This window comes from Schistocerca piceifrons, chromosome 5 (assembly GCF_021461385.2).
Source record: "Schistocerca piceifrons isolate TAMUIC-IGC-003096 chromosome 5, iqSchPice1.1, whole genome shotgun sequence".
Classification (NCBI taxonomy): domain Eukaryota; kingdom Metazoa; phylum Arthropoda; class Insecta; order Orthoptera; family Acrididae; genus Schistocerca; species Schistocerca piceifrons.
In genome coordinates, this window is record NC_060142.1 from 10,998,977 (window position 1) to 11,022,981 (window position 24,005).

Here is a 24,005-nt window from a genome sequence, read left to right on the forward strand (position 1 = left end):
AATATTTAAAAACTCAACAGCCCTACGTAAATTAAAACACATTCAATACACAAAACATTACAACTCGAGAAAAAAACAATTACTTACCACCAACAAATTTTGGCCAGCCATCGCACACACACACACACACACACACACACACACACACACACACACACAGACGACGCCATCAAACACAACAATACAACATCTGCAAACACAACCAACTCAAATTCCACGCCATAATGACGTCACACAGCTGACGTCACACAGCACAACACACTTACGTCATGGGTCAAAGCTGATGGGTGGAATCGGACGCTTCCGTTAACCTGAGAAAACCTATACTACATATGGGACAAGTATCCAATGATTTATGTAGTTCATATTATGAACATATAGTAATAATTTTTATTTGTCCATATTAACTTTTAGGTCTTGGACAGCATCGATATCATACCATACATGTAATATACTATTATTTATAGATTTACCACCACTAATATACTGCAGTATGCAAAAGTGCAACTGTTTGTAATGGAGCTCAGAAAGATTTGAGTGAGTGTAAACATCTGTTAGTTGACAACTGTTTCAACTCACCCTTAAGATGATTTCCATGGAGTTGCTTTATATTTTTGGTAACCTATTACAGAATTGACTTTCAGCTTTAAGTGCACTGTATTTGAAGCTCTTTTACTACTAAGTACCATATGATGAGCCCCTCTATTTTGTGTTTTGTAATTATGAATGTCTATATTCAGTACACTTATTTCATCAGCCTCTGTTACAAACATAACAATGTTCAAGATGTACAAGGAATACGCAATCAGTAAATTATAATTGTTGAAGTACCGTGGAACCTCACTTAACTTGCACCTCCCATAACATGTAATTTGTATAACAAGCAAAACAAATTGTAAAATACTGACTCGCTTAATCAACGATGCCACTCTTTGGCAAGTTCGTGCTCGGCTACCACGGGGTCCAGCCTTTGCAGCGTCTTTTACCTTCCATCTGCATGTCTATCCTCTTGGTGTTCCTTTTCCCCTTCCTTGGGGAACAAGTCTGGCCTATTTTTAGACATTTATTCTGAATTTTTGGTAGTTAATATTAAAATACGGTCCACTGTTTTTCATTCCATTTTTCTTTCTTCATTCACCTTCTCCTGTCCTTCCTCTGCTTAGGTTTTTAAGATTCCTCTTTTTCTTCTGATTCCCTGTGCGCTCCTGAAGGCTGGCGCACAGGTCTGATGCGTAGCAGGTGACTGTGTAACACATAATTTCCAGCCTCGATTCAAGAGGTAGGGTTCGCACGTATCCCCCGTACAGGCCACGTTCAGGGAGGGGTGATTGCGTGAGCTGCTACCTGCCAAAATTGCCGATCAGTCCATCGGTTAGGTGCTCAGGAGGTGTGACCTGTGGTGTGAACAGTCACCTAAGGTGGGTGCGCCCCCTTCTAATGGGGCCTCCAGTTGGAAGGCGCATGCCATGGCAATCAGGGGGGATTGTCTGGCATTGAGCCAATCATCTTCACGGTCAACGTCTACGAAATATAAACAGAATCAGGCTAACAATTCAAACACCCTCCTAGCTGGACCACGGTTCCTCGTAGTTTTACATACTGAAGATGGTCAATCTTTCGCTGTGGTGAATCTGTTTATTGTTCAGAAAGGTGTTCATAAAGGTGTTGATGCAATTTCTGGCCCTGTAAAATCCTGCTCTCGTTTATGCTGTGGCACTATGCTTTTGGACACTATTTCTTATTCTCAAGCACAACTGTTTGCAGCTTCGCTCCTCCATGGCCATCCTGTTCGTGTTGAGGCCTATCGAAACCTGAATTCTTCTGATGGTGTTATTAATCTAGGCTGCTCGATGGTCTGACTGAGGCAGAACTCCAAATGTACCTCTGTGATCAGGGTATCATCGCAGTCCATCAGGTGATGAAAAAAGTAGATACCTCCTTAGTGCCCACACGCTCTCTCTCTCTCTCACTTTTGATACAGCGATTCTTCTGTCAAAGATCAAAGCAGGTTATGATGTTATCACAGTCAGAACGTATGTTGTGAACCTGATGCGCTGCTACCAATGTCATCGTTACAACCTCTATTGCGAGTCCTATTGACATGCAGGAAAATGTGTAACCTGTGATAGGGATACTCACGACAGCGTTTGTCTGCCGCCTCCTCCCCCCTGTACCAACGACAGTGCCGACCATGTTGCCTCCTCCCGCGATTGTCCCTTGTATCTTGATGAATGGGCTTTCCAAGAGATCCAAGTGAAGGAAAAAGTGCCATATCCAGTTGCTCGCAAGTTGTTGGCCAGTCAGAAACCCTGCGTTCTACTATCTGGCACCTACGGTACTGTTCTTGATACGTCTCAGTCCACGAAGGACATGGCCACACAGACATGTGACCTCAAATTCAACACCATGATTGTAAAATTACCCAGTGTCATGGTAGCTGTCTCCTCCTGCAGTTCGCAACTCACCACCAAACTTTCGCCTCATGGGGCAAAGACACCAGCTACACAACCAGCGGGCCGAAAAGACCTGAAGGAAGACTCCCATGAGAACTTTCTACGTCCATCCAGCCAACCAACATGTGAGTCTTCATCTGCCAACTGGAAAGGCTCCAAGAAGACCAACAAGGGCAAGCGGTATTCTCCTAAGACGAGTGGGAGAGCCTCTTCAACGGTGTCGTCAGGTGATACCCTCACCCGTCCGACCACCGAGTCGCCGGTGCGCACCACCTACAATTTCTCTGCCCTGGAGTCTGCAGGCCTACAGAAGAATGCTGACGCTACTGTAGACACCATGGAGCAGGATCCTCCTGCCTCTGTGCCCTGCAGCAGTGAGTCATTGAAGGCTGGCATACGGCAGCTGCCGAAATGACGCCCTTTCATTTTTTCTCGGCATGACTCTCCTCTAATGGAACGTTCACAGTCTTTGATCCAACAAAGAGGATTTACTGCTGTTCTTAGAATCGCAGTGTCAACCCGTTCTCTGCCTTCAGGAACCAAAATTGCATCCTCATGACTGCTTTGAGCTCTCGCATTTCTTCCCGATCGGCTTTGATCTTCCCTCTGATGACGGCGTTCCATCTCATGGGGAGTAATGCTTCTCATATTGTATGATGTTCATAGTCAACCCATTTCCCTGACTACCCGGCTTCAAGCTGTTGCAGTTCACCTTTTCCTCCCTCACTTGACCTTTTCCCTTTGTACCGTTTCCATCCCGTCCGTCATTTGATGTCACCAGGGCAGACTTCCTCCAGCTTTTTGGGCAGCTACCTCACCCCCTTCTGCATCTCAGTGACTGTAATGTGCACCATTGCTTTCAGGTTTCTCCCAGAACTTGTCTGAGAGGTGCCCCGTTAGCTGACCTCTCAATCAACGTAACCTCTTCTGTCTTAACTCAGGAGCACTCACGTTCCTTTCAGACATCACACACACACACACACACACACACACACACACACACACACACACACACACCTATTCCCATTTGGACCTATCCTTCTGCACTGCTTAGCTTGCCCATCGTCTCGAGTGGTCCGTTATCTCAGACACATACTCGAGCGATTAATTCCTGTATGGTATCCGTTTGCTGACACCCAAATGGCAGCTTATCAAGGTCTCCAGTCGGGAGGCTTTACTTCTCCCTGGTGACCTTCGATAAACAACATTTTCCCAGTTTTGATGACCAGGTAGAATATCTTACAAACGTTATCCTTACCACCGCAGAACATTCCATTCCTCGCTTTCCTCTTTACCACGCCGTGTTGTCCTTGGTGGACTGAGGAATGCCGTGACGCAATTGGTGCTTGGAGACGTGCTCTCTGTGTTTTTAACTATCATCATACGATGGCAAAGTGCATTCATTATTAACAGTTGAATGCACAGTGTGTTGCATTCTTCAGGATAGCAAAAAAGCTAGGTGGATTTCATTCAATAGTTCATTTAACAGTTCCACTCCCTCTTCTGTTGTTTGGGCCATTCTCCGATGGCTCTCTGGGACCGAGATCCATTCCCCGTAGCAGACGATGTCATCATGGACCCTACTGCTATCTCCAACATCTTGGGCCTCCATTTTGCGGGCATTTCGAGTTCTTCTCACTATCACCCTGCCTTCCTCCATCGGAAACGAGTGGAAGGAGGCTCCGACGATACCCTTCTCTTCTCAGAATCATGAGTGCTAAAATGTTGCCTTTACTATGAGGGAGCCAGGTCATGCTCTCATTTCATCCCGATCCTCAACCCCAGGGTCAGATGATGTTCACATTCACATGTCGTACCATCTTTCTCATGCAGCCAGGCACTTTCTGCTTGATACATACAACCACATCAAGAAAGAGGGCATGTTTCACAGATGCTGGTCTGAAACCACTATCATACCCATACATAAGCCTGATAAGGACAAACACATTCCTTCTAGCTACTGCTCGATTTCTCTCACCAGCTGTGTTTGCAAGATGATGGAACGTATGATTGATGCCTGGCTGGTATGATGGTTCGAGTCTTGCAATTTACTAACCACTGCACAGTGTGGATTTTGAATGTGGCGTTCTGCAGTTGACTGTCTCGCCACTTTGTCTACCCATATCATGAATGGTTTTCTGCAGAAATCCCAGACTGTGTCAGCGTTTTTCGATTTGCATAAAACCTATGACACCTGCTGGAGGACTGGCATCCTCTGTACTCTCTACAAGTGGGGCTTCAGAGGCTGCATGCCTTGTTTCCTTCAGGGTTTTTTAAAAAGACAAAGCTTTTCAGGTACATTTGTGTTCTGCCTTGTCGGACACCTTTATTCAGGAAAACGGTGCACCTCAGTTTTCCCTCTTCACTATTGCCATTAATTGTATAATGGCCTGTCTTCCGCTGGGCATCACTGGATCCCTTTTAGTTCACAATTTTGCCATCTATTGAAGTTCTCCACGGACTTGCCTCATAGCGCAACATTTTCAGCGATGTCTCGATCATATTTATTCATGGAGGATCGACAATGGCTTCCTTTCTTTCACTGACAAAACCATTTATATGAATTTCTGGAGGCACAATTGGTTTCTTCCACCATCTTCTGTTTATTAAAACTATGAGATTCCTGGGGCTCATGCTTCAGAGGAAACTGTTTTAATCCTCCCAAGTGTCTTCCCTGGCAGCCCACTGTATGTGGTCCCTCAATGTCCTACGTGTCCTCAATGGTACTTCCTGGAGAGCAGATCGAACCACCCTCCTCCGTTTGTACCGGTCCTTTCTCCGTTGGAAACTAGACTATAGGTGTTTAGTTTACCCATCTGCACATCAGTCTCTCTTACCCCGTCTCAATACTATACCCACACATGGCATCCGTTTGGCCACTGCCACCTTTCACACCAGCCCAGAGTCTGTATGCAGAACGTGCCGAACCACCACTGTCGTATCTCCGTGACTCTCTCCTCAGCAGATACGCGTGCCGTTTGTCTGCCATGAGTGGCCACCCATCCTACGCCTCCTTCTTCGATACCCCTTTGGTCGCCAGTGTGGGGTGTGTCCCTCTTCTCTGTTACCTCCTGGAGTTCGCTTTTGGCTCTTGCTCTTGCAACTTACCTTCACTCTACCTGCAACTTTCCCATTGAGTGTGAACCCTTTACCACCTTGGATTCGTACGGCGGCCCGTGTTCACCTTGGCTTTCATTCGCTTCCTGAGGACACTACTTCAGCCTCGCTCTATTGCCTTCAGTTACTTGACCTTCGCATGGAATTTCATGATAGTACCTTTGTGTACACTGATGGCTCTCGGATTGACTGTGGTATCGGGTGTGCCTTCATCATTGGTGCCGACCTATTTTGGTATCAGCTTCCTGAACACTGCTCAGTATTTACAGCAGAGCTCTTTGCCCTTTATCAGGCCACGCTGCACATCCGTCAACACAGGCTTTTCAATTGCGTCATCTGCTCATACACTCTTAGTGCCATTCAGAGCCTCTGTGTGCTGTACAGCGTCCATCCCTTAGTGCAACGGGTCCGTGGTAGCTGTCATTTGTTCACACATGATGGAGCCACTGTGATGTTTATGTGGGTTCAAAAATGGTTCAAATGGCTCTGAGCACTATTCGACTTAACTTCTGAGGTCATCAGTCGCCTAGAACTTAGAACTAATTAAACCTAACTAACCTAAGGACATCACACACATCCATTCCCGAGGCAGGATTCGAACCTGTGACCGTAGCGGTCGTTCGGTTCCAGACTGTAGCGCCCAGAGGGATTTGGAAATATCACTTCAACATCATTGCCTACATCAAGATGATTGAAAAGGCATGGGATGGAGTTACCAAGAGAACTCTCACTTCTGCTTGGAAGAAGATTTGGCTGTAATGCATTGTTGAATGTGACTTTGGGGCATTTGAGTTAGTACCTGTGGACTTTGTAGTCAACAAGATTGTGTCTTTGGCCAAGAGCATGGGACTAGAAGTGGATAACAATGATACCAGTGAGCTTGTGGAACATCACAGCCGAGATTTGACCACCAAAGAGTTTGTGGAGTTGCAGTGTGTTTCACAGCAGGACGTTTTGGAGAGAAGTTCTTTCAGAGGAGGAGGAGGAGGAGGATGCAGTCACAGCAAAGCAGCAATATTCTGACGCAATGAGGGAAATATTGAAAGCTCGGAAATCGGTTGCATCATACAATGAAAATCATCACCCCAATAAAGCAATGGCTACACGTGCTAAAAATTTATTTGACAATAATGTTGTGTCGCGTTTTTGCCAAGTGTTGGAAGTGTCGGCAGAAATAAATTATATAGCAGGGTGTATACGACCCGGGACAACAGGGGAATCCGGGAAAATCCCGGGAATTTTTTCATCCGGGAGAAAACTGGGAAAAACCCGGGAATCTTTTACAATTCCGGGAATTTTTCATTGTTTTAGTTTTCAGTTAAATTTTTGTAATTTTGACTGGTAAGAACCGATTATCTAAAAAAGGATATTACTGTATCCCACTACTGCAGAATAATACTTCAACAGTAAAACATAAACGAGAGAAAAAAACGAAAATAACTTATATTGCAAAAGAAATGAGCCATATACAACGACGACACACAGTGCTCACGCAAGCACCACCTTCAATGCTGGGTCTGGTGCCACCTCCTGTGCGACCCCGTAGGAGGTCACCAGAATGCCTTCCAAAAGTCGGATTTTGTTTGAACCAATATGATGATAGGAATCCTCAGAGGAATCAAAATGCAGCATCGGAGCCAGTAAGAAACCTTGACAGGAGGTTGGCTTTGGTCTGTTTGGTAGTGGGTCGATATGACAACACAACTTGTACTGGTAATCGGACAAGAGAGGGGCCTGCCGTTATAACTTCTGGCTGTACGTGCTGGGGCAGGCTGGGAGGACCCAAACAGAGCCATCAGTGGTCTGGTGTACATTACTAGAGAAAATCTGTGGCCATACAGGTACTGACGGAAGTACATGACCCCATAAAAGATAGCCCTCAGGTTGACTGTAACTGCATTGGTCCTCAGTCAATGTCATTGACGCATATGCAATTGGCCTGTCACTGGGGCTCACTCAGTGTGACAACACAGCACCAATGCCATAACATGAGCATCTACTGCAAGAATGACAGGCTTGCAGGGGTCGATGTGGACCAAACGCAAACACTTAGTAGTGCGTCTTTCAGTCACAGGAAATCTTTCAGTCGCAGGAAAGTGGTCAGACGTTAGGCCAACAATACGAATGGAACACCCTAGCGACACAATCGATCAAAGGCACCACAATCTGAGTGGCATTTGGGATACAATGGATGTAACAGGTTAGCTTCTCCATTACAGCTTGCAATTTTGATACGTTGGTAGTTACAGGCAAGTTACGAATAGCCACTGAATGTGACTAACAGGTGGATGCTGTGTACATTAATCACTTGGTCAAGTTACTCCATTTCAGTGAGAAAGAAGGAACACTTAGAATTGTAGCATGTCAGTCCCATTTCGGACAACAGTTGAAACAATGCCTTTAAATTTTGTGTTTTCTCTTGCCATACGATGAGAGACAACTACATAATCTCAACAGAACAAGAAGGTACTTGTGACGTCAGTTGCTAGAGGTACGTTTGGAAAGTAGCTGGGGCGGAAGTGCTACCGAATGGTATCTGCTGAAACTGGATTAATCCCCCGTGTGTGTCAATCACAAATATCTTCTTTGATTTTTCATCTAAAGGCAATTGCAGGTAGGCCTCCTGCAGATTAATTTTGGATAGAAATGACCCTGACCTAATTTGTTCATGAAATTCTCAGGATGGGCAATGGAAATGAATCAACAACAGTTTGTGGGTTGACGGTTAGTTGAAAGTCTGCTCAGAGTCTCAACCCACCCGATAATTTAGAAAGGACATCCATGGCTGACACACTTTGGCTGGCTGACATTGTTTTGATGACGTCACTGTCCTGCAGCCGTTGCAACACTGCGGCAGCCCAGTGCTGTAAAGGGATGGGACAAGCATGAAATAACTTGGGCTGTGTATTGTCTTTAAATGTTGTGTGGGCTTCAAAATCTTGGCCCTTGCCTAAACTGCTGTGGAACAGTGAACTGTACATGCCACATAATGCATTAATATTGGTCGGAGACCAAGATGAATTAATTTGTAATGTTTCCCATGAACTGACAATCCGAAAAGGTCAAAGCTATCCATTTAAAAAGGATTTCTAGACTCATAAGACAACAATGCATGAAATAACACTGTTTTGGTAGTACCACGGAACTGACCAGTAAACTGCCCACTCCAAGCAATGGAATAGATTGTCCAGTATACGCTGACAACGAGTTACACGGTTGCTCAAGCTGTGGGCTAGCTAACCATTCATACCTAGAACAGTGTGTAACTGAACAGGATGTAACTGAAATTAACACACTCGTCATCTCTTGCTGATGACTGTACGGCACCAGCAGTCTACAAGAAGGGAAAGATCAAATACAGTGCCGACAGGTATGACCCTATATTGTTTCCCTCCCTCGCTACACAATGGGAGGAATGTAGGTCTACAGAACGGAGAGAGAGCCTTATTCTCCTCCGTTTTTAGTCTGTAGTAGAACTGATTGAGACTCATTTCTATCTACGAAGCCTCAGTTTTTCGCTGAACACCTTGAGGATACGTTTGGAGAAGCGACAGCTCTATCCAAGATGCGAAACGGCACAGTCTTGATTCAGACAGCATCCCCAGCCCAATCCTGAGCATTACTCACCAGTGACAAGCTGGGTGATTTCCTGTTTCCGTCACTCCCCATAAAAGCCAGGGTATCATTTTCCATCGTTATCTCCTCTTGCAGTCTGATGACGAGCTTCACGACAATTTAGAATGGCAGGGTGTTCATTTCGTCCAGCACGTTTACAGGGGACCCAAAGACAACAGGGTTGCTACCGGTGACTTCATCTTGGCCATTGACGGTGATTAATTTGCCTGAAAAGGTCAAGGTGATGGTTTACCACAGTGACGTTAAACCATATGTCTCTCCCCCTATGCGGTGCTAAAGTGCTGGAAGTTCGGGCGCATGTCTTCCCACTGCACTTCCAGCGCCACATTTCGAGACTGCGGATGTCCACTGCATCCAGATACTCCATGTGTGCCTCCTCCCACTTGCATCAACTGTGGAGAGCACCACTCCCCCTGCTCGAAAGACTGCCCAGTACAAAGGAAAATCGTGGAGTACAAGACCACGGACTGGTTGACTTACACAGAGGCTAAACGTTAATTTGAAAGATTACACCCCATTCAGTTGGCGTCTACATATGCTGTAGCTATGTCACCATCGCTGTCCTCTGGGCCACCAGAATCTACCCGCCTCCTTAGTTGTAGGAAGCAAATCTTCCTCCATTGCTCCCAAAGCACCTACTTCAGGAGCAAGGCCCCTCAAATGCAGGGGACATCGGTTCCCTACCCCCTGCTGGAGAGACAACAGTCTCCTCTGGCTCCTCTGAAGAAGGGGTCCCTTGGGGCCCTCTCTTCCAAGATCTCCACTGATGTCACGGTGGACACTCACCAGTGGCTCAAGGAGCCAAAAGTTGCTGGACGAAGGGCTTCACCATCTTCCTCCTTACCTGAAGCTGCTTTGGAGGAATCTTCCCAGCAAGCCCCTAAAGACAAGAGAGAGAGAGAGCAAGCAAGCTAAGTAGTAGTCTGCTAAGAAACAGGACCCTCTGGTGGCCCCAACACCACCACTCCCTATCAGTTCTGCATCTGAGGATGCAGTGGAGATCTTAGCGTCCCCTGTGGACCTGGATCTCATGGATGCTTCATCCACCATAGAAAAGACTACAAAAGCTCAATCAGTGGCAGCAGTTGACCTTGAGGCATAACCTGGCTTCTTGCGCGCTTCATGCCTTCCCAGCCTCATGATAACGTCACCCTCGTAGAATTACAGCGGTTTTTTACACAACCTGGCAACTCAAACTTTACACCTACTTTCTGCATTGCCCTTCAGGAAACCTGGTTCCCGGAAATGCGGATCCCTGCCCTCCACGGCTATAGGGGATATAACAAAAACCGTAGTGATTATAATAGAGTGTCAGGTGGAGTTTGTGTCTGTCCTGAACTCAGTATGCAGTGAACCTGTGCCCCTTCAAACCCCTCTTGAAGCAGTGGCTGTCAGGATAAGGACGACGCAGGAAATAACTGTCTGCTACGTATATCTTCCTCCAGATGGTGCGGTACCCCTGAATGCATTGGCTGCACTGATCGATCAGCTCCAGATTTGAACACTTGTGGGGTGGCACCGTGCTTTCTGGCCTAGGCACAGATATCGAAAATTTACTGTCACAACGCTATCTCAACCTGTGCCTCTTAAGTACAGGTGCACCCACACATTTCAGTGTGGCACATGGTACATATTAGGCTACTGATCTCTCTGTTTGCAGTCCTGGCCTTCTCACAACTATACGCTGGAGAGAACATGACGACCTGTGTGGTAGTGACCACTTCCCCATCTTCCTGTCATTGCCCCGGCGTCGGGTACATGGACGCCCACCCAGATGGGCTTTAAACGAGGCGGGCTGGAAAACCTCCACGTCTGCTGTCACTATTGAATCTCCCACACATGATGTGGTGGTTGAACAGGTAACTACAATGATCGTTTCTGCGGCGGAAAACGCCATCCCTCGTTCTTTAAGGTGACCCTGGCGAAAGGCAGTCCCTTTGTGGTCGCCGGAAGTCTCTGAGGCAACTAAGGAGCGTCGGCGAGCTCTACAGCAGCATAAGCGGCACCCTTCCCTGGAGAACCTCATAGCCTTTAAACAGCTCCGAGCCCGCATTCGCCATCTTATCGAAAGACGGATACAGGAGTGTTGGGAGAGATATGTATTAAGCATTGGGTGCCATATGTTACCTTCCAAAGTCTGGGCAAAGGTCAAACGAGTTTTTGGGTACCAGACCCCAACAGGTGTTCTCGGTATTAATGTAAATGGCGTGTTATCTACCGACGCAAACGCGTATGCCTAGCACTTTGCCGAGCATTATGCTCGAGCCTCTGCATCGAAGAATTACCCACCAGCCTTTCGCACTCTCAAACAGTGGATGGAAAGCAAAGTTCTCTCGTTCACTACACACCACAGTGAACCCTATAACGCCCCATTCACAGAGTGGCAGCTTCTCAGTGCCCTTGCACGTTATCCCAACACAGCTCCTGAGCCAGATCGGATCCACAGTCAGGTGAATAAACATCTCTCGTCTGACTACAAACAACATCTCCTCGTGATGTTCAACCAGATCCGGTGCGATGACGTCTTTCCATCGCACTGGCAGGAGAGCACCATCATACCGCTGCTCAGACCTAGCAAAAACCCGCTTGATGTGGATAGCTATCGACCCATCACCGTCACCAACGTTTTTTGTAAGCTGCTTGAATATTTGAATATATGGAATGTTGGCAGTTGGGTTGGGTCCTGGAGTCACGTGGCCTACCGGTTCCGAGCGAGGGTAGTTTCCTTCTGGGTCGCGGTACCACTGATAATCTTGTGTCCCTCGAGTCTGCCATGCAAACAGTATTTTCCGGCCACCAACACTATGTTGCTGTCTTTTTGATTTACGAAAAGCGCATGACACCACCTGGCGACAACACATCCTTGCCACATTATACAAATGGGGTCTCCGAGGCCAGCTCCCAAGTTTTATCCAGAATTTCCTGTCGCTTTGTACTTTCCGCGTCCAAGTTGGTGCCTCCCATAGCCCCCCCCCCCTCTCCAGGAGAATGGGATCCTGCAGGGCTGTGTATTGAGTGTCTCTATTTTTAGTGGCCGTTAACGGTCTAATAGCAGCTGTAGGGCTGTCTGTCCCAGCCTCTGTATGCAGACGACTTCTGTATTTTGTACTGTTCGACTAGTACTAGTGTCGCTGAGCGGCGCCTACAGCGAGCCATCCACAAGGCCAGTCATGGGATCTAGCCCACGACTGCCGCAAAGTCGTGTGTTATGCACTTCATCCGGATCCAGAACTTTGCCTTATTGATGATCCCCTCACTGTAGTGGAGACATATCGATCTTTAGGACTGGTTTTCGATACCCGATTGGCTTGGCCTCCTGACCTCAGTTTAAACAGGAGTGCTGGTAGCACCTCAATGCTCTATGCTGCCTGAGCAACACCAACTGGGCTGCAGATCACTCTACACAGCTGCAGATCTACAGAGCTCTTTGTTGCGGGCACATCTAGTAAGCATTGCTTCATGCAGTGGAGAATGGCAAAACAGAGGCACGCCAGCGACCGAGGCATTGCGAAGTAAGCATGCACAGATAGCCTTGCTGACAGCAGCAGTCTACCAGCAGGCTGACTGAAGCAAGGACGCACAAAGACTGAGCGCCCAGCGAAGCGTGGAGAGTGCTGAGTAAGGGGAAGTGAGGCCAGCACGCTAAGTTACGCTGCAATATACTGCGGGAGTAGTAACAAAACGCTACCACTGAGGGTAAAAAACGTCCTCTTGCCGGATATAAATAGTGGAGCACAGGCAGCAACAGACAGAAGCCATTAGGAAGCAGTTCGGATCTGAGGATGGACGTGGTCCGTGTCCGAATGTTCAACCTTCGTAGGTGACGATTCCGGAAGTCTGTTCCAGCTCGCAGGTGTCATCCATTCGCCGCCAGATGTCAACTTCAGCTCTGGAGGTCGGCCCGAGTTCGGTCGGCACCACACCGAGAACTTCCAGCAGGACCGGCCGCAGCGCGGTCTCGGTCACAGGCGCCGTGAGGGACTGACGCCCGGACTTCACGACAACCCAGACCCACGGCACGTGGTCCGTCCATGACAGGATCTCGCGGACATCGCGACTGGTGGCTTCGCAGCCGCCGGTGCTGCAGGCGTCGGCAGCTGACCTCACAGCGATGCGGCTCCGTACTGGGGCTGCTAAGCGGCGACGAGTTCATCTCAACCATAGGGCATCCTGGCTTGACCGGAGCACTGGTGGTCTGAGGCTCCCAAGTGCCATCAGCGGCACGCGTTGTGCTCATTCTCGATGAATCTACACAGCAGCAGCCAGGTGGAGGGATCCGCAGGGCTGGGCAGTGACGACGAGGGTGAAATTGTAAACAAAATTCAATAAATAATTGTAAAACTCCACGCCGTCTCAGTCTTTGGCAAAGCCACTGTGTCTGCTGCTAACAAGTGGTGCAGAAGTCGTAACAAGTTACGTCAGGCGCACCCACGCTACGACGCTGACTAGCACCATGCGGAGCAACTGAGAAACACCGAATAGGGTGAGTCCAGCAACTGCCTTCTCTCTATGTTTTCTGTGTAGCTAGACATGTCGTGGGTAACGTTAAGGGATGTGAGAGTGTCATTTGAAAGGCCTAGCAGCCCTGTAGACTTATCGCAGTTTCGTGGGAATGATAGTCACGTTAACTTAATACCATCTAAATGTGTTGTGTGTGGATTAACAGGTCACCTCGCTCCTTGCGATAAATTTGTACCAAGCACTTGTGATGCGTGTGGCTTCTATGGTCATGTAACGGGGCAATGTGGTAAGTCTAGATGGCCTGCCATTAGACGTGGTAGGAATTAACTTGCTTCTGGATAATACAATTTTATTTTTGTGAGGTGAGGTATACCACACGGAAAATGCCAGAGACACGTGCAACCGGGACAAGTGACGCTGTAGTCGCATTGATAGAGCAAGTTAAGAAACTGACTGAAGAAAATAAGTTGATAAAGCAGCACATGCGGGGGATGGAGCAACAATTGCTGCAAAATAGTCAATCAGGCTCAGGAAGCGATAGTGTAGAATGCAAGGGTACTGCATTCCGGTGAGGCAGATTGTTCAGTGGATAATTTAATACCTCCCTTCTCGGGTAGAACATCAGAGGATGTGAATGTTTTCATTGGTGACGTATGTAGTATGGCTAGACTGTGTGGCTGGTCGAATGAAATGTGTTTGCAAATAGCGAGGTTACAGTTAGTAGGTGACGCAAAGACTTATGTGGCATACCACAAAGGGTTAAAGGGTGCTACTACGTTCACAGAGTTGGCCGAGGGATTATTGAAAAGGTTTAGGAAGCAAAACACTGCCAGATTTTTTAGAGAAAAATTGGAGTGGGTGATGCAAAAAACGGGTGAAACGGTAGAGGAAATTTCAGACAGAATTAGGAGAATTAATGCGCACACGTATGAGTTAACACAAGATGCGAGTGCAAATGAAGTTCTATAGAAAGAAGCAGAGAATAGAGCTTTAGACGCATTTTTGCGAGGGGTCTCGCCGGATTTTTCACACCGGATACAGATGGAAAATCGAAGTGACTTAGCAGCAGCACTGCGCGTAGCTACACATTTGCAGGAAGTGGATAGCGCACACTAGAAGCCGCAATGACAAGAAAATTATTTCGTCTTCCGAAGAGTGTTACCATTGTGGGAAGCAAGGTGAGTTTAAGGGACAATGTCGGGAACCGCAGTGTTTCAATTGTCAGAAAATAGGGCATAAGGCACAGCAGTGGAAAGCCAAAAAAAGGGTTAATGGTACAGCAGGTAAAAAACTGTTAAAAGAAAAAGGGAGCGTTCCTGCCGTCAGGAAGCATTCCCAGTAAACAGAGGTACTCAGAGAGTGCACGAAGAGGCGGATTGTAGTTTGATGGTTTGGATAAAAGAAAAGTGGCGAAGAGTTTTAGTGGATAGTGGAGCGCATGTATCAGTTGTCAGTGTGGACCTCGTGGGCAAGAAAGGATTGGAAGTTCTGAGATACAGATTGCGTGCAGTAGGTGATGAAAAATTAGATGCCCTAGGGACAGCACAGCTCAAGTTTAAGATAGGGAACATGTGGTTCCAGGAGCAAATGGAGGTGTTGTCAACTGTGGGACAGGGATTTTCAGCGATACTTGGCTTGGACCTTCTGATTAAACATCACGCCAAAATTGACCTTTCGCAACATACGCTGGAACTCGATGGGAACTTGTTCTCAATGGGTACAGCTGTTGTAAATGTTTCAGAGTTGCAAGTGCACCGATAGCTAAGGTGATACCAACTAAACTGCGTACAAGTGCATTAAAGGTGATTTTGTGTGACAAAGTACGAACAGGTACAGGGAAGTTGATCTGGGTACCGGTGGATGTCGATGTGCCACAGCAGAGGTTATTCTTGGTAGAGCCACTACCGAGTAATGAGGTTTTAGACGAAAAGCATTGCTTTATTCGTAGGGGTGTATCACAGGTAACGGACATAGACGGCAGTTTATGGTTCCGGTGAGTTTAGATAACTTTGGGCGGGACGATGTCGATCTGCCGAAGAGATTAGTAATAGCCACAGTAGAGTTAATGGATGAAGAGGACATCGATAGATCGAGGCTAGACTATGATGTAAAGCAAACAGCCAGCACATCTGCACTTCGCGACAAGGTAAATCATTTGAGAGGAAATTATCGTTTGCGTATGGAAGCATTACTACTAAAGTATAAAGCAGAGTTTGAAGCACAGGGTACGTTACGTGCTACACCGATAACACAGCATCGTATTCGGACAGGGAATCACGCTCTGGTGTATCGTAAGCCATACAGACGAACGAAACAATTACAACCAGTAGTAGAGCAATTAATAGAGCAACAACTGGAAGATGGGATAATCCAGCACAGTCCTTGGTCTAGTAGCGTGGTCCTAGTTCCGAAGAAGACACCGGACGGGTCGAAAAAATTTCGCTTTTGTAGCGATTACAGACATTTGAATGAACGGACAGTAGCGGACGTATATCCTATTCCGAATATCACAGATACGTTAGACAACCTAGGGCAGTGTAAATTTTTCTCCACTACGAATTTGCGAAACGGTTATCACTAGATTGAAGTATGTCCGGAGGACAGGCCAAAAACAGCATTTACGACGCATTGTGGGCACTTCGAGTATAAAAGAATGCCGTGTGGACTAAAAAACGCTCCAGCAACATTTGAGAGGTTGTTGGATGGAGTCCTTCGCGGGTTGAAACCGAAAAAATGCATTGTGTATCTGGATGACATTATAGTTTTTTCAAGAGATATAGAGGAGCATGTGGAATGGTTAGAGGCGGTGTTTAAAAGATTAGAGGCAGCACGGCTAATATTAAGTTTGGACAAATGCCATTTTGCGCAAGCACAAGTAAATTATCTCGGGCATATCAGTCAGGACAGGGTACAGACAGATCCTCGTCTCACTTCTGCAGTACGAGATTTTCCGGTTCTGCAAACGGTTAAACAGCTGCAATAGTATATTGGTCTTGTGAGCTATTATCGCAAATTCGTACAGGGGTTCGCAGAAATAGCGAGACCACTTGCTAAGTTGCTAAGAAAAGGTGCTACCTTCCAGTGGACGTCAGAGTGCGAGAAAGCATTTCAAGAGTTGAAACAGATACTGACATCAGATCCAGTTTTGAAGTTTCCAGACTTGTCGAGGGAGTTTATACTATAATGTGACGTGTCTAATCACGCTCTTGTGGTTGTACTTGGGCAGGAAATTGATGGGAAAGAACATCCGATTGCGTTCGCGTCTCGTCAGCTTAACAAGTTAGAACAAAATTACTCCACAACGGAGAGGAATATACAGGATTTCGTACTTCCGATGGTATCTGTACGGTAGAAGGTTTAAGTTTGTGACGGGTCATTCAGCTCTGAAATGGTTATTAGGCCTGAAAGACCCAGCGAGTAGGCTAGTGAGATGGGCGCTGAAACTCAGTGAGTTCGATTATGAGGTGATACACAAGCCAGGTGTGAAATATGCCAATGCTGACGCATTGAGCAGGAAAGTGGCCGTATTACAAGTAACAGTGGTGACTGAAGATGAATGGAAAGGGGCACAAGCTGTGGATAGCGATTGCCAATTGTTCAGAAAGCAACCTTAGTTCCTAGTACAGGACGGGTTACTTTGCAGGTCGACGAAATGCGGCCCGCGCGTCGTCGTACCAGCGGCGTTAAGATCTGAAGTTTTGCAACAGGCGCATGACCATTTTCTTTCAGGACATGGCAGGAGAAGAGCTACGGATAGGCGGAGAGCGGAGAAGTTTTGGTGGAGGACACGACGTCAAGACGTGGACGAGTACGTCAGGAATTGTGTGCCATGCGCACAGTGTGCCGACTTGAGCCATCAAAAGATTCAGCTTCACAGATTACCAGAGGCAGACAGAGCTTCCCAACAAATCGGAATTGATGTGTTAGGCCCATTTAATAGGAGTGCAGCAGGGAATAAGTATGTGTTAACAGTGATTGAGCACTTTTCTAGGTATTTAGTCAGGGTCGCATTACCAGATCTGAAAGCAAGTACGGTGGCACAAGCTTTAGTTATTAATTGGTTACTCAGGCGTGGGATACCTCAGTCCTTAATCTCGGATCAAGGTACTAACTTCACGTCTGATCTGATGAAGCAACTGTGTAAGTTACTGAAGGTAAAGAAACTACGGACAAGTCCATTCCATGCGCAAGCAAACGGACGAACGGAGAGAGGGCATCACACGATCGCTAAGATGTTGAGTCACTATGTTAATGGTCAACACACCGACTGGGATGTGTACTTGCAATTCATAACCAGTGCATACAATAGTAAGGTCCATTCGTCGATAGGATTGTCGCCGTACGGAGTGGTGTATGGGCGGAACATGCCATCACCTTCTGACACGCTTCATCCAAGGCTGGGACTGGAGGGCGAGCATGTAAGGCAATTTGCGAAAACCGTTAGGGAAGTATGGTAGAAAGTTAGACGAGCTAACATGAAAGCGTTGGAACGAGAAGAAAGGCTGGGAGGTACAACGAGGAAGTTGCCACAGTACAGAGTAGGCCAATGGGTGCTACTAGCTAATCCGTATGTTCCAAAAGGGAGAGCCAAGAAGTTCACAAACAAGTTCCAGGGAACAAACCAGGTAGTGGAAATGACATCACCTGTCAATGTCAAATTACAATTGCTACCAAGGCAACGGTGGTTTACGTTGGTACAGTTAAGCCATTCCAGGGGGTAGTAGATCTGTGTATATACACTTCTCCTACTGGCATAAAGCGAAAAGAAGCGCCAGAAGCAGACAGTAAACTGGTTATTAAGTATAAGTTGCGTTCGAGGGATGTGTAGTTAGCAGTAATTATCATTTGTGTAATAGCACAGACTACGGTTATTTTATTGGTATTAAGGGGTAGTAATGGGAGTTTTTTCCTTCTGTCTCCATTCTGTAGTTGACGCAGGATGGGGTACAAGTGGATAGTATGGGGCGTAGTTCTCTGGCAGCTGACACAAGCTGGCCAGGTACAGGATATGCCGTTGCGAAGTGGGGTGTTGTTCAGGAAACAACCGGATGTGGTCCTCATGAGTCACGAGTGGACACTTCGGCTCGCACTCAACATCCTGCAGGTAAGGAACGAGATGCGGCCGCTACAGGAGGTGGTATCGAGTGTGCAAACGGTTGCATCTAAGAACGGAATATGACGGGATGTGCAAGAAGAGTATGAGGCTTTGGATAAGTCATGTAAGGAACTAAGGGAACAACTGCGCCAAGTCGTGAGCATGATTCCAAGGAGGAGAAAAAGAATAAAGAGGGGTTGGTTGAATGCAGGTGGGAAGTTTCTGAAAACAATTTTTCGAAAAGCCGATGGAGACGATATTGAGGGTTTGAACAATTCTTTAACAGTTATTCGCGACAGGGAGGAAAGCACAGGGAAGTTAGTGGATATACACGCAACAGAGATATGGGGATTAGGTACAGAGTTGTTGAATTTGACACGCGTGGTGCATGGAATGGCTACAGGGTTACGAGCATATATAGAACAAACACAGAAATTAATGAATACGGATCTGGAACAGGTACAAATGTGATTGGATATAGTGGAAATGAAGCTGGGAATGGCTAAATTGCTGCGGGAAATGGTTAACAGCATTGGAAATGCACGAGTGAGGATGGATGAATTGCAACAGGCAGTACATCACGCATTGCATTGGCAGGTGAGTGTGACGTTGATGTCACTAGAAAAATTCAGACGGAGTCTGAAGCAGGCAGAGGGAGAGTTTCCAGAGGGGGTAGAGCATGTAGTGCCGATAATTGAAGCGAGTATGTCACTTTTTTATCATATGTGTAGGATTAAGGTAACAACAGATCTAGTTAAGATGTATATAGAGATTAGATTTCCAGTAACTAGTGTGGGGAGATAGTATCACTGTTACACAGTGCATCCTTATCCGGTCAGGTGGGAGCGCATGGGGAAGGGCGTACAGTTCAGGTCACAGGAGGTTTTCATTAATTTCTAAGGAGGGGGATACCCATGCTACGATGTCGAGTTTAGAGTAGAGTAGATGTCTAACGGAGTCAGTTTCCATTTGTCCATCACGGGTTGTTTTCATGGGCAAGGGGTCGTGTGAGATCCAGCTATTTAGCGCAGAAGCAGAAGCTTCAGAGTGTCAGAGAATAATAGTGAAGCCTACGGCACAATTTCAGCAAGTTGGGAGGCATTGGTTGTATTCAGTATTCGCAACGGGAAGGATATCAGCCAAGTGCTATGGCAATGAGAATTGGACAGCAACCACGAAGATGGAATTACGGGACAATGGTTTGCTCATCAATGGGACAAATTGTGAAATAGTAGGGGATCGTTTCAGCTTACCAGCGACAGTCACGGGAATCACCAAGGTTACAGATACTCATCTGACGTTGTACTGGCCAGATGTATCATTCAGCGTCACTCCAGGAGAAAATATGACGTATATTAACAACACCTTGGATGCTACACTATTGCAAACGATAGATAAACTAGTAGATTCGGAGAAAGGTCATATTGCAATGCATCAATTATTAAGGCATGTGGACGAGTACGATACCAGGCGGAAATGTAGCATAGTGACCATTGGTATTTCAACCATTACTATTACCGTGTCGATTGTACCTATCGGTGTGGTATATCTCTTATTAAAACGGAGCATTCAGCATCTTAATGCAAGACCGCTCCATGAGATTTCTGTAGAATGAATTATCATGACTCAGGCCAACCTGGATGTATATAGGGAAGAAACAGAATATAGGATAGAAGTAGAGTTAACATATAGGCTAAATTCGGAGACGAATTTAATTTTTAGGTGGAGGCAATGTGGCGGCCGCATGTAGTAACTATTGCTTCACGCAGTGGAGAATAACAAAAAAGAGGCACGCCAGCGACCGAGGCATTGCGAAGTAAGCACGCACAGATAGCCTTGCTGACAGCAGCAGTCTACCAGCAGGCTGACTGAAGCAAGGACGCACAAAGACTGAGCGCCCAGCGAAGCGTGGAGAGTGCTGAGTAAGGGGAAGCGAAGCCTGCACGCTAAGTTACGCTGCAATATACTGCGGGAGTAGTAACAAAAAGCTACCACCGAGGGTAAAAAAACGTCCTCCTGCCGGATATAAATAGTGGAGTGCAGACAGCAACAGACAGAAGCCATTAGGAAGCAGTTCTGATCTGAGGACAGACGTGGTGCGTGTCCGAATGTTCAACCTTCGTAGGTGACGATTCCGGAAGTGTGTTTCAGCTTGCAGGAGTCAACCGTTCGCCGCCAGATGTCAACTTCAGCTCTGGAGGTCGGGCCGAGTTCGGTCGACACCATGGCTAACTACAGCGAGAACTTCCAGCAGGACCGGCCGCACTGTGGTCTCGGTCACAGGCGCCGCGGGGGACTGACGCCCGGACTTGACGACAACCCAGCCCCACGGCGCGTGGTTCGTCCATGACGGGACCTCGTGGACATCGCGACTGATGGCTTCGCAGCCGCCGGTGCAGCAGGCGGCGGGTCTCAGTCTTTGGCGCAGCCACTGTGTCTACTGCAAACAGGTGGTGCAGAAGTTGTAAGACCTTGTTCAATCCCGTCTTGATTATGGGAGTCTGGTTTATGGTTTGCAGCACCCTGAGTGTTGCGTTTGCTCGACCCAGTGCACCACTGTGGTGTTCAACTAGCGACAGGAGCTTTTAGGATGAGTCAGGTGACCAGCGTCCTGGCGGAGGCTGGAGTCCCTCCATTGCAGGTCAGGCGAGCGTAAGTGCTGGCCAGTTACATTGCACACATTCGTAGTTCTTGTACGCATTCATGTTACCGTCATCTTTTCCCACCCACGGCGGTTCATCTCCCGCATAGGCGGCCCTGGTCAGGGCTTACAATTGCAGTTTGAGTCCAATCTCTTCTGTCGGAAGTGGACTCCTTGCCTTTACCACCTATACTCGAGGTCCATTCGTGTCACATCCATGGTTTACACCTACGTTGCGGCTTCACCTGGACCTCTCACATGGCCCTAAGGACTCAATTAACCCCACGGCTCGCCGCTGTCACTTCCTCTCGATTCTTGACATGTACCGAGGCCATGAAGTAGTTTACACCGTCGGCTCGATTGCTGATGGTCACGTCGGCTTTGCCTATATCTGTGGAGGCCATATTGAACATCATTCCTTGCCCGATGGCTGCAGTATTTTCACTGCAGAGCTTGTGGCTAATCTCGTGCTCTTGAGCACATCCATTCATGCCCTGGGGAGTCGTTTCTTCTGTGTGTTGACTCCTTAAGCAGCTTACAAGCTGTCGACCAGTGCTACCATCGCCATCTCTTGGTAATGACCATCCAGGAGTTGATCTATGCCCTGTAACGGTCCAGTCGTTCAGTGGTATTTGTATGGACGCCAGGACATGTCGGAATACCAGGCAACGAACTTGCCGACAGGCTACATGGAAACCGCTTATGGAGATCGACATTCCGATAACTGACCTGCATTCGTTTTCACACCGCCAGGTTTTTCAGCTCTGGAAGACGGAATGGCCTAGTCTCAGTACAAACAACAAACTGCGTGCCATTAAGGAGACTACAAATGTGTGGCAGCCCTCCATGTGGGCCTATCGCAGGGACTCTGTGGTTCGCAGCCAGCTCCACATTGGCCATGCTCGGATGACCCACAGCTGCCTCCTGCACCATGAAGGCCCACCACAGTGTTGATACGGCGCCCGGTTGACAGTTGCCCATAATCTGGTGCACTTTGACTGCCCCGCAACGAAATCTTCGGTTACCGGACTTGTTGCCGCTAATTTTATCTGACCACGCTTCATCGGCCGATTTAGTTTTGTGTTTTATTTGTGAGTGTGGGTTTTATTATTTGATCTAAGTTTTAGCACATGTCCTTTGTCCACCTGTGTCCTCCACCACAATGCTTTTAAGGTGGAAGCTTCAATGTGACGCAGAGTGGCTGGCTTCTTTTTTTTCTCACGGTCAGCCAGCCATGGTAATCTGTTTTGTCGTTTTAATCTCTTCTACCTGTTTCTTGCGTTTCTGTGGTTTTCTTCTCAGCTTTTGTCCATTTAAGTGTTGGTTGCCCTTCCGTCATTCTTGTGGTTTTTCCTTTCTCTCCGTTTTATGTTATCAGTCTCGCTTGTTTTATTCTCACCCTTGTGGCATTGTTGTATTCGGAACAAGGGACCGACGACCTAGCAGTTTGGTCCCTTGCCCCCTCTATTAAACCAGCCAACCAACCAGGCAGGACTTCCGCAGTTGTGTGGACTGTGCGGCAGCGTGACAGTGCGACTGGTTCGCAGCTGACCTAGACGTCGGGCGACGTCGGGTCTGAGTGATCTGTCTTACTCTTGACGAGAGATATTTCAGGTGCTTGAAAATCATACTCAAAGACATTGGCAATGTCTTGTACCTCTATAATTAACGATACTGTAGCAAGGAGAGGGTTTGGATGTATTAGTATGGCAGCACGAATGCTGGAATAAGACATGATGTAAGTAATCGCATCTCTTATAAAAATATCACTGTAACTTATCCCACGTGAACACTGAAAGTGACATTGTCTACTAACGCTGCAAAGTTCTATTACCCACTGTTTGTAGGATTGTGCTTATAACGAGCAGCCGCTACGTGCACTTGTGATTTAAAATGATTTGACAGTTTGTCACTTAACTTGTCATAGAGGACGTCTTGAGGTTGATGATCTGGAAACAGTTTTACTACTAACTGGAATACATCTGAGGATCCAGTGGAGAGAAAATGATAAATACGCTCGCTGCCTTTTATGCTGTAGGTGTCGTAATGTGCCGCCAGGTATGCACCATAATCACCCCAGTTTTCGCTCTTCCCCAGGAATACTTTGAATTTAGGCTCTCAAACTTACTGTTCAGTTGTTCACAGTCGAACAGGCTGGGGTGGCAGTCACGGTGCCACCACATTTCCTTTCAGAGCTTGTAATAATTATTCAGTTCTTTGTCCCTGCAACAGTATAGATTGCATTGAAGACACATCTGGAAGAGACATCGTGAAAACTCATTTTAGCTACACACACAAACAGGAAAACAGCACTACTGTAAGTGAGAGTCAGTCACACGAGATGCCACAGTGAGCTGATTGCGAGTGGCATACTCGGCTTCACTTTACTTGTCGTGTCAGACTTCTCGCACACTGAGTTGACTAGTAATAATACAGTTCGATAAAAAAAACTATAAGTAATACTTTATTAATTACTACAAAACTTATCTTTGCTCACCAGACTCAGCTATAGCTTTGAAACTGCAAATGTGGACTTGCGGTTCAGAACACACTAAATGTGTGGCTGAACTGATACACGTTCAGAATGGCTGTACTGTGGCTC